Source organism: Strix aluco, chromosome 8, assembly GCF_031877795.1.
Source record: "Strix aluco isolate bStrAlu1 chromosome 8, bStrAlu1.hap1, whole genome shotgun sequence".
Classification (NCBI taxonomy): domain Eukaryota; kingdom Metazoa; phylum Chordata; class Aves; order Strigiformes; family Strigidae; genus Strix; species Strix aluco.
In genome coordinates this window covers 18,660,474-18,672,605 of record NC_133938.1, presented here as the reverse complement: position 1 = coordinate 18,672,605, position 12,132 = coordinate 18,660,474, and the positions used below count along the sequence as shown (strand labels likewise).

The following is a 12,132-nucleotide window of genomic DNA, read 5'->3' as shown; positions in this document are numbered from 1 at the left end:
TGCAGAGCACGTAGCTGCATGCAGCTTGTCCAAAGATCTCCTCGGATGATGGACTAGAAACCCAAGTTCTTAGAGAAAACTTGCCACAAAACCAACGGTTCTGCCCACGTTTGGCCTTCACATGTCTACATATCGCTAGGAGGGGTAAGGGGGTTTGACTCCAGTGGTTCTTTTTGTTTCAGCTGCTTGCTTTATTTGAGGGTATTTTCCAGTCTGTAAGTGCTCGGGCCCTGTTTTGTTCCCGGTTTTAATCACAGGTTAGCTTCTGGTGGGACATGGCCTCCTTTACACACACAGTCTAACCCCGAGTTTCTGCCGCGTGTTTAATTCCCAAATTTGTTATACACCCTGGAGTGCAGCTTTTTTTAAGCATCCGGTTATCTGGAAGCTCCATTTCGTGGTGCCAGGTTCGAGACGCGCATTTCTAGGCCTTCGTTCTACGCAGAAACCAAGAGGCGAAGGCGCCGCTGGCGCGGGCAGGGCCGTGCCGCGGGGCTGCCCTCTGCAGAGCGCGCCGCAGGAAGCCGGCCCGGGCACACGTGACCGCCCGCCTCCGCCTCCCCCGGGAAGGAGCCCACAGCCCCGCTCAGCAGATGAGGACAAGCCCTTCTTAGTTGCTGCAGCTGCCCCAGCTCTCAGCCACCAGGTATTTAATGTCTTGCAGCTCTCCTGTCCCTGTCCTGCAGGCCGGCGTCTCTGTAGAGCCAAGTACTGTCAGCCTCCAGCCTGCTGCTGCTCCCCACATGGTACTCTGCTGTGTTGCTCTATTGAGGGACTTCACCTCGACCCTTCTTGTCTTCTAAGGACACTGTAGTGATAGTTTGGGGTAGAACAAATTAGAGTAGAGCAACATAGCTCATAGTATTTATGAGCTATGCTGCTCTGCTATAATACTAATTTCTGATTAGACATTTGCTGTATATTGTGGGCAAAATTGCAGATTTTGAGCCTTCATCTCCTGCTTTCCATATCACTCAAATGGCAAAGATTTTGGCATGGTAAGTCACAGAGGGAGGTGGAAAATCTGGTGCAAAGTGAGATGATGTAGTTTTTCAGGATCACAGCTTCCCTGTGCCCTGGTAGGAAACTCAGAAAAATGGAAGGTGCTGACAGCAAATAAATCACCTGGTTTGCTGCTCTGCTTTTGGCTAAAGCTGAGGGAAAGCAGGGGGAGGAGATGTGCACCCTGGCTTTTAGGCTCGGATTGCCACTCTTCCTGCCTCCCAATGCAGTGCACATTCACAGAGTGACAAACCTAGGCTGAGTTGTTCTACTGGTTTAACGTGACTCAGTGCACAAGATTATGAAGCGACTAAGAGTGCTCAGCCTTTGGGACAGATTCTGGGGGAATTCAGAGACTATCCATCCTGTATTGTGTGGCAATTAGACCTGATTTAGGCAATGCTGTATCTCAGACAAAATCCATCGGGCATAGTTTTGCTCCGGATTCTAATCAGGATGTGGGATTTTCCCTCATGTTTTCTCCAGCAGCAGGGCCAGGAGCTAACCTGTTCTTGGCTCTGCAAGGTGAGATTGAGAGTGTCCAGCACTGCATCTTGCCAAGAGATAAGTCTCGTCTCTTCCCCCTTCCCTCCACCCCTGTTTCTGGGAATGTATGGTGTAGGCACAGGCAAGTGCTGGGGATCTGTGCCTGCAATGTGATAGTGATAACGTGTGGACAGGAAACGCAGGGCTAGCTAAGTGGGCTTCCACTGCTTGCTGATGTTCGTGATCTGACAAAAGATTCCTTTCTTGCCTTGCACTCTGAAGGAATGTGTGTTGCTTTCCAATGCCGAGTATATACCACAGCATCAAATGTGGCTAGATGCTGTTTGCACATTGGCCGTGTGGTGAGCCAGCAGCATTCTCCCCTGTTCGCAGCAACCTCCCTGGAGGGGGAACAGGCTGCTCAGAAGGTCAGGAGGGCTACCTGTGCATCACAGGTGTGAAAAGCTGCCCTCTTTCTGCCCTGAGGCACAAACCTGCTTTCACTCTGTGAAGCAGAGCAGAAAAGATGGGGTCCAACACTGGTAGGTATCCCTGAGTATCTACAAGATGAAGGTGGCATGTGGGTGTAAGAAATCCAGTTTGCTTCTCAACATGAGTAGGTGAGGTTTGGGTGGGAAGGTAATGGGAATGCTAAGTGATTGCTGCTAACACTTACTAAAATGACAGCAAATCTTCTTTATATTAAATGTTCAACTTTTGAGACTAGATTGAATCTTACTTTATTAAAGAAGGTAGGAAGCCTAGAAGTAGCTCTTTAATCTTCAACTGGAAAATACAATTTTGAAATCCATTATCTTAGGAATGCAATAATCAGAGTAATAACTGATGTTAAACCTACTTTGAATGTTATTTAAAGTACTTCTTGGATGGAAACAAAAGTCAGGTTCACTTGGCCATCTGCTTTGCTCATGCAGTTGCCCACATGAGGAGGAGAGGTTGATCAACGTGCCTTTTCTGGCTGTATGATGGTTTGGGAACTATGGAAGGCTAAAAAGTCATTATGTGATTCATAAATGCTTTCATTTGCTATTTGTTCCAACAAAAGGTTGTTGGAACTCTATCAGTGTTATTTTGTAAGTGCAGCTCTGCCCATCAGGACTTCACCACGATGGGTACCCAGCGTCCCGCATCTTCAGGAATCTTCAGCATTAGAGAGAAAAGACCTGTTAGTCTCTCCCCCACTACTGCTGAACTATTACCCTTGGCACATTTTTGATCTCCCCTGGTCAATCTGTGCCTGATCCCATGTATACACATGTCCTGTCATTCCCCACACTGTATTACTCTCCTGTTTTTCCCAAATGTTGTCACATTTCCTTTCTCCTTCCCCTTGTTTTCATCTCTCCATGCCCATTTGTATAACACATCTGCTCTCTCTGTTGTTTTCAGCTTCTAATTTAATATCACTGGTGAATTTCTCAGTCTCTCTGCAGATCATTAAAAAGAGGCTATGTGGGACTGCTTGTAAAAGAAAACGCTGCATTCCCAAGATAGGTTACAGACTGGTGTGTATCAGTACTCTTTGTTTTGGAACTTTTAGCTTTGTTTAGTTCTTTAACAGATGCAAAATGATCTCATGATCTCTTGTTTGCTGCTTCAGTGTGAGAATACAAGGAACACAAATTCAAAAGTTGCAGGACTTGAAAGGACTTGGGCAGCCCTAGGGAAAGGGCAGTTTGCCATGTAAGCAAAACAAAAAAACAAATTAACAAAATCCCAGCCCAGCCACAAAACCAGTCTGGCCCCAGCCTGTGGGCAGGTGAGGGAAGCCCTTTCCACCTTCCCGCTCTCTGTACAGTCTGTTTCAACCCGCCATTGTGCTCAGTGGCTGGAGAGTTGGCAGAAGTGGATGTGTGCCTGAAATACCATCACATAGTGAAAGGCCGAGCTGGCCCACCTGTGGTGTAAGGTGAGAGGAGTTCTGCTCTTTGTTGCCGTTTTGGTGCTGCTCCTGCGAGAAGCAGGGGTCACATGATCGCTTTAATCCACCAAAAGTCTCTGTTGGTGGATGCTGCCAAAAGGAGCATTTGTGTGTTGTGGTGGGTGGTGGGGTTGGGTGAGGGAACAAATCCACTGCGAGTATGGCGTTGCCTCATCAGGCCCAGCCTGAATGCTGGTATTGACACAAGGGAGGGAGTTGCTGGGGCAGGAAGGGAAGACGGGCTCACACGGACTGAGCACTGTCACTACAGGATCAGTGGAGAGTGAGGCTCTTGGTGCAAGGGTCCCTCCCTCGTGCCTGGTTTTGGGATGTCGATGGCACTGCTGTGCCTGTGAGGGCTGCGTGTGTCAGGTGATGCCCAGGGTAAATCTGTGCCCAGGCATTAAAGCAGCGTTGGACTGACAGACCCATCCCTTCATTTTGCTCATGCTCCCTGCTGGAGTTTTTTTGCTATGAAAGCTCTCGTTCTCAGCTCTTGTTAGGCCAGGGGAGATGGTCTCCTAGGTGCGCCTCTGACTGGGTTAAAGGATGGCCTTGGGTAGCAGCAGCATTTCTGAAAGGGCCCTGCAGGCTGCATCTCTTGGCACAGGCTCCCTGTGCCCTGGGTTTTCCTTGGCTGCAGTGCTGGAGGCAGTGCACCATTGCCCGGATGGTAGTTTTAACTCTTTGTTACCTAAAATTCAGACAGTGTCCAAGCAACAAAGTAGTAAATAAACCACTGGCCCCTTTGTACAGTCACATCCTTCATGTTGCCCCTGCTACTAGTGTTAATAATGTGTGCGACTCCCCAAGCACTGACTGGGAATTACGGAGTGTAAAGTATGCCTCAGGGGGCTGGTAGCAGCAGTGAGTGTTTGAGGCTGGATAATACCCGCTGGTGCTGCATGAACTTGCTGTCGGGTAACTGTAGGTGATGTTTAGCTTCGGTCAACAGCAGGGCTGTAAACTGAAACAAATAGCTCAGTCCTGATTACTTTTACTAGAAGGGATGATACAGAAGGAAATTGAATTAAAAATTAACTTTGAAATGAGCTCAAAGCTTTTTACCAACCACTCAGAACTTTAAAATATCGGAGATTAACAAAAGAACCTATTTAAAATAATGGTAAACTGCCATCTGCTGGTAAAAAAGTAATGCACATAATGAACAAGCAGACTTTCGAAGTGATAAACAATTCTTTTGTATTTGACATGCTACAGTCAAATATATACATGACATGGAAGCTGCATATATTTATTTTACTGTTTTTTATCTCCATTTGCATTTTCGTATAGAATATGCTAAACAGATGCCTATAACATAACTAACTTTAACGACAAGCGCAGAAAACCAAAGACAATAAGAATAAAGAATGAGGACTAATAAAAGCAGATGAGCGATCAGGATGGTGACAGCCTCCAAATGTGTCCTATTTACATTGCTAATAATGAACCACAAGCACTTCCTTCTTTGATCCCCCCCCATAGACCATCCCCTATGACCAGAATTGTAGCACTGAGAAACATTTCCTGGCTTCTTCAATTTGATTTTTTTTTGTGTGTGTGGTTCCTTAGTCAAGCTTATAAATAGGAACTGGGTCTTTAATTGTTCCTGATTTAAGTAGGTCATCTTTGCCAATACACAAATCTCTTGTCTTCCTGTAAGCCAGGTCAGCTATTGAAAGGATATGGGAAATACTTATTACACAAATATGACCAGAGAAAATAATTTAACAAAGGACCACTCCCAAATTATATGGTGTTACACAACGTTTCCATAAATCACAAGTATGAGTGTACTACAGGGGAGAGACTATCAGATTTCATGTTTGTATAGTGCTTACCAAGTAGGTGTGCTGAGCGTGACTGGGTCCCTAAGGTGCTGCTGCACTATAAATAGCAGTATTAGCGTGAATTACCTCCAGTGCAAACATCAGGCCACTTGCCTTTTTCATATGCATGCAATTTTCTTTTATGATTGTGGTTATTCCAAACACAGCCCATTGTTTTAGCAAACTGATCTTGTCACAGGAAATGTTTAAAATGGGCAAAGAAAAAATAGGTCAGTTCTTCCTTTGAAATCAGAGAGAAGTGTGTATTTGTAATATTTCCCAGGTTTATTTCCTTGGAGCAGGTTTGGCAGGTATGAGAGGAAGTTAAAGATTTATTTTTGGTGCTATGTACCAGATGTCATACCTGCTCTTCTGAGACAGTTGCTTTTATCTCCAGCAGTGCCTGCTCTAGTAGCAATGAAAAAAAGTGACTTGGATCCCATTTAAAGCATGTAGTGTGCACTGTTCGCATGCCACTAAAGGAAAGGGAAGGCTTGTTTGGGAGACTCCAGGCAGAGTCTTTATGCGTCATCATAAAGCAAACATGTTTGCATCCCTCTCAGCAGTGTTTTTGCCTCTCTGAAGAAGTGATGAATTAATGTGCCCAAATCCAAGGCTTGCGACCCCAGCAGAGGCTGAAGGTCTACAAAGATGTCCAGTCTGAAGTGCCATTGTTTCTACGGGGTCTCTGCATGTGGCTCATTTTGTGGCATCCAGGTGGTTCTTTGTAAAAGACCATTACTGGGGAATCTGTGGTGCTTTGCATATTCCATTCACACTGGTCTTAATCAAACGCTGCTCCTGCTCTGTATCTGAGCATCCTGATGAGGCCTTGCTTGGTGGCAGAGGAATGTTAGGAATATAGGGACAAATCCTCAGCTCAGGAGAACACCACAGGTTTTTTTGACTTTTAATCTGGGGAGGACTTTGCCTGTGGTGCATGGTTGCAGAGGCACATGCACCTTGCTCTGGGCCTGTTTACTGAGATGCTCCAATAGCAACACAGCATGATCAAAGGGAGACAGAGCCAGGGGAACAGCAGTGCCCATGGATACCTATTAACAGGCGGGAGCTGAAGCACACAGTTGCCATCAAAGACACTACTGTCCTCTGCTTTGCTCTGTAGCACTTCAATCTCCCTGCTAACGGGACTCTGCCTTCCAGCTGAAGTGTGACTGACAGTTGAAATAACAGTCCCAGTTTATTCCAGGTATGCCAGTGACCTGCATGACCTATAGGAGGGATAAGGTAAAGGCAATCAAAGCAGCATGCTCCTGTAGCCTCTAAGGGCTATAAAAATGGAAACATGGGAAACAAGCTAGTAGATATGTGAAGGAAAGAAATGAGGATGGGGATTCACTGTTCCCTGCTAATAGGCTAAATCGGGAGTTCAGTGAGACTGAGATTTGACCCAACAAGAGAAAAGAGATTAATAAGAAATAATCAAGAGATAGAGCTGGTATTTCCTTCATGTTATGCTAGAATCACTCTGTTCAAAAAGTCTCCTGAACCATGGAGAGCCGGGGCGGGCAGGGGTGAAGAGGTGGGTTATGGTGATGGGAGGGTATTGTCATTACATAAATTGGAGCAGTTCAGGTCTGTTTAATGCCACATCCCATTTGTCTTTTCTGAGCTTACTTTGCTGTGGGATGGGGGAAATCATGCTGACAGTGCAAATGGTTGGTTGGCTGTTTCCTTTCTCTCTGTTTCCAGAAAATTAAGCACTGTGTCCAGCCTATGCTATGCTCAAGGTTTGGCAAAGGGCTTTTGATGGGTTTGCCATCCTTTTGGCCGACACTTAGTCTTGTTTCCTTTTCATACTATCCCTCCTGTACTAAAATGGAGTGGTCAGGCTAAGTGACAATAAAGCTACTAGTGGTTTACCAAGGAGCGGGAATACCGTTAGTCAGTGGCCAGTTTCTAGCAAAGTGTAGTTCTAAAGCTGAATGGAGATCCTTGTCTTTGCAAGTATTACTGCATGGTGGACTCAGAAGTGATACCTAACAATTAAGTGCTGTTCAGAAAGTAATAAAACATTCACTTTAAAAATCAAGAAGCATGAAATAGATAGTGGCACAAAGAAGGGGGAATGCTAAGAGAATCATGTAATGGCTGCACAGTTGTTAGTTTCTGTGAATATAGTGACATTTGGAGAGCTCTGGTATTCATTTGAAATAAACAATGAAATAAGACTCATGTGCTATATGGTTGTCAAAGCCAGGCGTAGCAATCAGCTAATATGCTTATCAGTCAGACAGTATATACGGAGATACTCTGCTTTCACACTGTCTGCTGATTGGAATTGGGCCCATGAAGAAGCCAGGTGATTAATCTGCAGGGGTTTATTTTTTCTGAACTGTTAATGTCCTCTGTTTCAGAGCAACAGCCCATGGCTCATTAAGCAGGGAAGAATTGAATGCAAGTGTGAAGGGCAGCACACAAAGATTCTCCACACATCTCTTGTTTGAGCCTTGGAGATTAGAAAATGAAGTATTGGAGAAAGTTTGTCCTGTGCTGGGGCTGAACCAGTACTTTCTGAAAAGCAATGATATTGTTAGACAATTTTTTTGTATTTCAGTCAACAGGGATAAAATCTAGAGCTACAAGGCTCTTGTGAGGTGGTAGTGGACACTTGGTACTAGCCTAGAAATGCACAGCTGCCACTTCAGCTGACCTGCTGTGAGAATCATGCTCTTTTTAAGTCTGTTGCTCCATTTCTTTGGTGATTACATCTCTCTCTTGCTGCGTTCTTTCCACCCGTACTGTTGTGTACTCTGGCATCAGATGCTGAGAAAGCAAATGGGGCTGCTGAGTCCAACTGCCTCAACAGAAATGCAACAGGGGAAATAAATACTCACTCTGAAAGATTTTGCAATATTAGATTAATCTTAAGGGGATCATCTTGAGGTTATTAGCCACCATTTGTAGTCTGTGTTGTACCTGTTTGTAAAATTAACTTCTGTCATCAACTGAAATATTTGAAAATATGTTGATTTAGAGAAAGGATTCTTCTGACAATATGGTGTTCTGTAAGCATTAATTAATTTATTAACCCTAGTAATGTTCTTGAGAAATAGGGAAGTATTTCAACATTGTTTTTACAGATGGGGAAACTTAAGGCTTAGATGTATAGATTTAGATCTGCATATTCTAGTATCTGCTAACTAGGCATTTGGCTCTGCTCACTTTCACTCAAGTCTTTTCCTCACCTGAATTCCTGGTCATGGAGCAGCTGTGTCCTACGCTCCTGGCACCTCTCTGATTGCATCCTGTGAGCAAGTCCGTGCTGGCAGGGAGGGTAGTTGTGAGGATGGGTTATTGTGGAAAAGGGGTGAGGAAGATGAGTGAAGGGCCGTCTTGCTTCAGACTGTAAGAAAGGTGTGCCAAGCTCCCATTTTGAACCTGGGGACCAGGAAAGGAGAGTGGCTGCATGAGAGAGAGCAGACCCAGGCTCTGTGCTTCCACTCACACATGTTCAGACTGGACAAGCAAAGCCAATAAGCCAATATTGGGAATACAGACTAGAGTTGCAAAATCATGGGCCCAATCTAATAATTTATTGGCTCCAGGAACAGGAGACTGTTGTAAACTGTTGTAATTATTGTGGACAACAAGGTCATTCGAAACGGGAGTGGCCAGTATGACAAAACAAACCAAGCCTCCCCAAAAGACCTCTCAGTCCTATGGTGCAATCTTTCTCTGCTCTATGGGCTGCTCTAAATATAACTATTACATTATTATTTACCCATGATCTGGACTTCCAATGGGCTGTGGAGATGCAGTGACAATGGGGAAGGATTGAGGATGCTTGTGAGAAGGGAAAGCAAGCAGGTTTCAAGGGTTTCTGGGCTTTGCTGTCTGCTGAACCTCTACTGGTTTTTTCTTTATTTTTCTCTCCTGTTATGCTTTAAAGTTCTACTGTAAACAATTAGAGGAAATTTAGCAATAATATTGCCTGTGGAGACTAGGAAAGTAAGAATACATTCTACATCACCACTTCCCTTTGTTTGTCTTTTTAATCTTGTTTATCTTTGATCAGCTGCAGATGAAATAACCAGCTAACTGATTTCCCATACAGGGCTGCCACTCATGCTGATGAAACTCTGCTGACATGGGAGTATGCTCTGTAGCAGTCTAGCAGTATCCATTTCTTATTCCAATACACTGACAGGTCACTCAGGGAGACTAAAAACTCTATTCTGAAGTGGAAAAGAAAGTGCAATTTCAATTTTGTTTTTATTTGAAATTTTCCAGCTACCTATCAAGACCAAATCCTTGAACTATTTACTTAGAGTAACTGGAATACCCCTATTTGAAATAGTGGATATGCAAGATTTAGCCATTAAAGAGTTGGGGTAAAATTAAAATCCCCTTCAATAATAACTAAAGTCAGAGAAAATCTTTCAAGAAAATTAAACACTTGATCAAAAAGAGAGAAGGGTTATTGTCGAGAGCATAAAGATTAAACAGGAGAGTTGTCTCAGAGAATAACCATCAGTGATAAGTAGCAGGCAGTTAATAATATCCCCTCAGGGATCTTCTTTTACTCATGTAGGTTTTTGGACAAATACAGTATTACATTTCTTATAGTTAAAGCGTGAGAGAGCTTCATGCCATTCCAAAGTAGCAATAAAACTTCAATGGAGAAAGGACAACTGGAGAGGTGGGGAAGGGGGCGACCCAGAAGCTGAAACAGTGGGGAGCCAGTGACAGTTCTCTCCAAATAACTCTCCTTTTTAACCTTCAGATTCTGAGATGTGTTCTCAGTCTCCCTGACATGCTCTTTTTTCGTATCCACAGCACTGTGTTAGTGCTGAGATTTTATATGGTATTGCTCCTCATTATATAGCATCTGAAAATGAATGAGAGACCCAGTAGACTAAGGGTGTGACTCCATGTTGTAATTAAGAGCTGGTTTAAAGCTTGAACATGCAAATGGTTGAATTGGCAGAATTAAAGGGATGGTAATCTGCAGCCAGGGGAAGGCGCATAGGGTGGAAAGGATGGGGGCAGGAGGGTTCAGAGAACCTCTCAAGCCAGCTCTGCAGCTGGAGAAACTGTAACATGAAACGGCTCCCTTGATCTCTCATTTTTCTTCTCTTATTCTCTCCTCGTATGTAATTACAATAATAAATCTTTTTGTTTCTTAACCATCTTGTGGCCATTGCAAACATTTAAGAATTAATGCAGTTCTCACACATGATGCACATGTTCTGCATGTCCCCTTGTGTCCCTCCATTTATTCATTTATCATGTACACACAAAATTCCCATAAAATATTAATCTGAAATACAAATCTCTCTTTGCATCCTGGGAGCATTTGCATATAGTAATGTTAACGAGATTATTAATTCTGCATGTGCAGTCTGTGGACTGCATAGAGGGCCAAACCTCTCTCGGCAACCATGCTGAAATCAGTAACAATTTCAGAAACATTTTCATATTAAAAATGTTGAGTGGAAAGTGACAGTTTCCTAGAACTGAAGTATTGTCCTTAAAACTCAAAACAAGAGGATTTAAAGCTTAGTTTTCGATTTTTCCTTCTAAGAATTCCTCTGTAAAAGGAATTTTATACTGCTCTATGTTTCTGCCCAGTGGTTCCTAATAGATTAATACAGTCTGGAAACAAAGGGATTTTTTTTTTTTTTTTTTAACAATGTTATAATCTATGGGGAATCTGAACATTTATTTTGCCTTTTCTTGTTGGGAACATCAGGAGTAGCTATACTTCTGCCAGTTGGATCTAGATTGCCCTGGGAAGGGCAGAATGTGCTGGTGCATATAGATCAAAAATAATTCAGTGAGGCTGGAGAGAGTATCATTTTCTCAGGGGTAGCAAAGACTGAAAACTGTCTGAGCAGGCACTCGGAGAGATGGACTTGCCAGAAGGATTCTCCTGTGGTGGGGAAAATCTCTGCACCTCTGTCCTGGCTTTGAGCATTGGCAGGGTGGGGCTGTCCTGCCTTCCACAGGGGCAAGCCCTAGGGCACCTTGGATGCCTGTGGAAGCTTGTGAGGGGTGGCTCTGGGGCAGGGACATGGTGGAACAGTCTTGTCTAAGCCTGATAGTCTGCACCGGCCTGCTTGGATCCTTCACCGTTCAAGGCAGGCTTAAGACAAAAAGTTGTACCAACAATGAAAGATGGGTTCTTTGGTCTGCAGCCACATCCCACCAGACACAGAAATATCGGGGCACGTTACATACACCCCTTCCCCAGGTTCAGTTCACCCCCTAGCAAGTAATTTTGTTCTCGGTGGTGGATTAGTAAAGAGTTGCATTTCGTTCAGTGAAACTCAGGTCACTGGAGGTTTCCAAGAGATTTTTACTGGGAAAAGGCCCTGCAGCTCAAGTTGGACCTTTTCTTCTGCTGGGACAGGGAGAGGTGAGAGGTGGTTGCCAAAGCGGACCAGGTCACCAGGTGCTGCACCCTGTGGGGGAACCCGGGGCTCTCAGTGGGGAGCACGTAGTGGGTCCCTGGTGCTGCTCTGGGTCTCAACAATGTTCTGTCTGTGCTGCAGTAAAATCAAAGCACTTCTTGGTGTTTCAGGAAACAATGTATTTTCAGTTTGACTTTATTTCTATTCTGATATTCAAATTCAGATGTCTGTAATTTGTGAAAACAGTGCTTTACTGTCTACAGTAACAATGCCGTTGATCCCTCAATTCCTAACTGTAAAGCATTCATTTGGCTATACAGCTTTTAAAAATACTATAAATGAAGCATGTGAGACAACCTCCACAGCTGGAGTTAAGCACTTCCACGTGCTTGCTGAATCAGGGACCAAGTTGTTAGAAAGATCTTTCAGGACTGACTGGAGATCCATAAGAAATTGTCTTGACTTAACCAAGCCATCATATTTCTCTTAATCA

The 12,132-nt window shown here is 44.1% G+C and overlaps 1 protein-coding gene across 1 annotated transcript in view; it reads left to right on the top strand.

Annotated features, from left to right (window-relative positions):
* Positions 1–565: 565 nt before the first annotated feature.
* Positions 566–12,132, top strand: part of ZNF644 (zinc finger protein 644) — a 78,191-nt gene continuing 66,624 nt past the window's right edge. The window contains exon 1 of the mRNA XM_074832461.1: positions 566–646. The gene's annotated coding sequence lies outside the window, so the exon portion shown is untranslated. The remainder of the gene's footprint in view (positions 647–12,132) is intronic.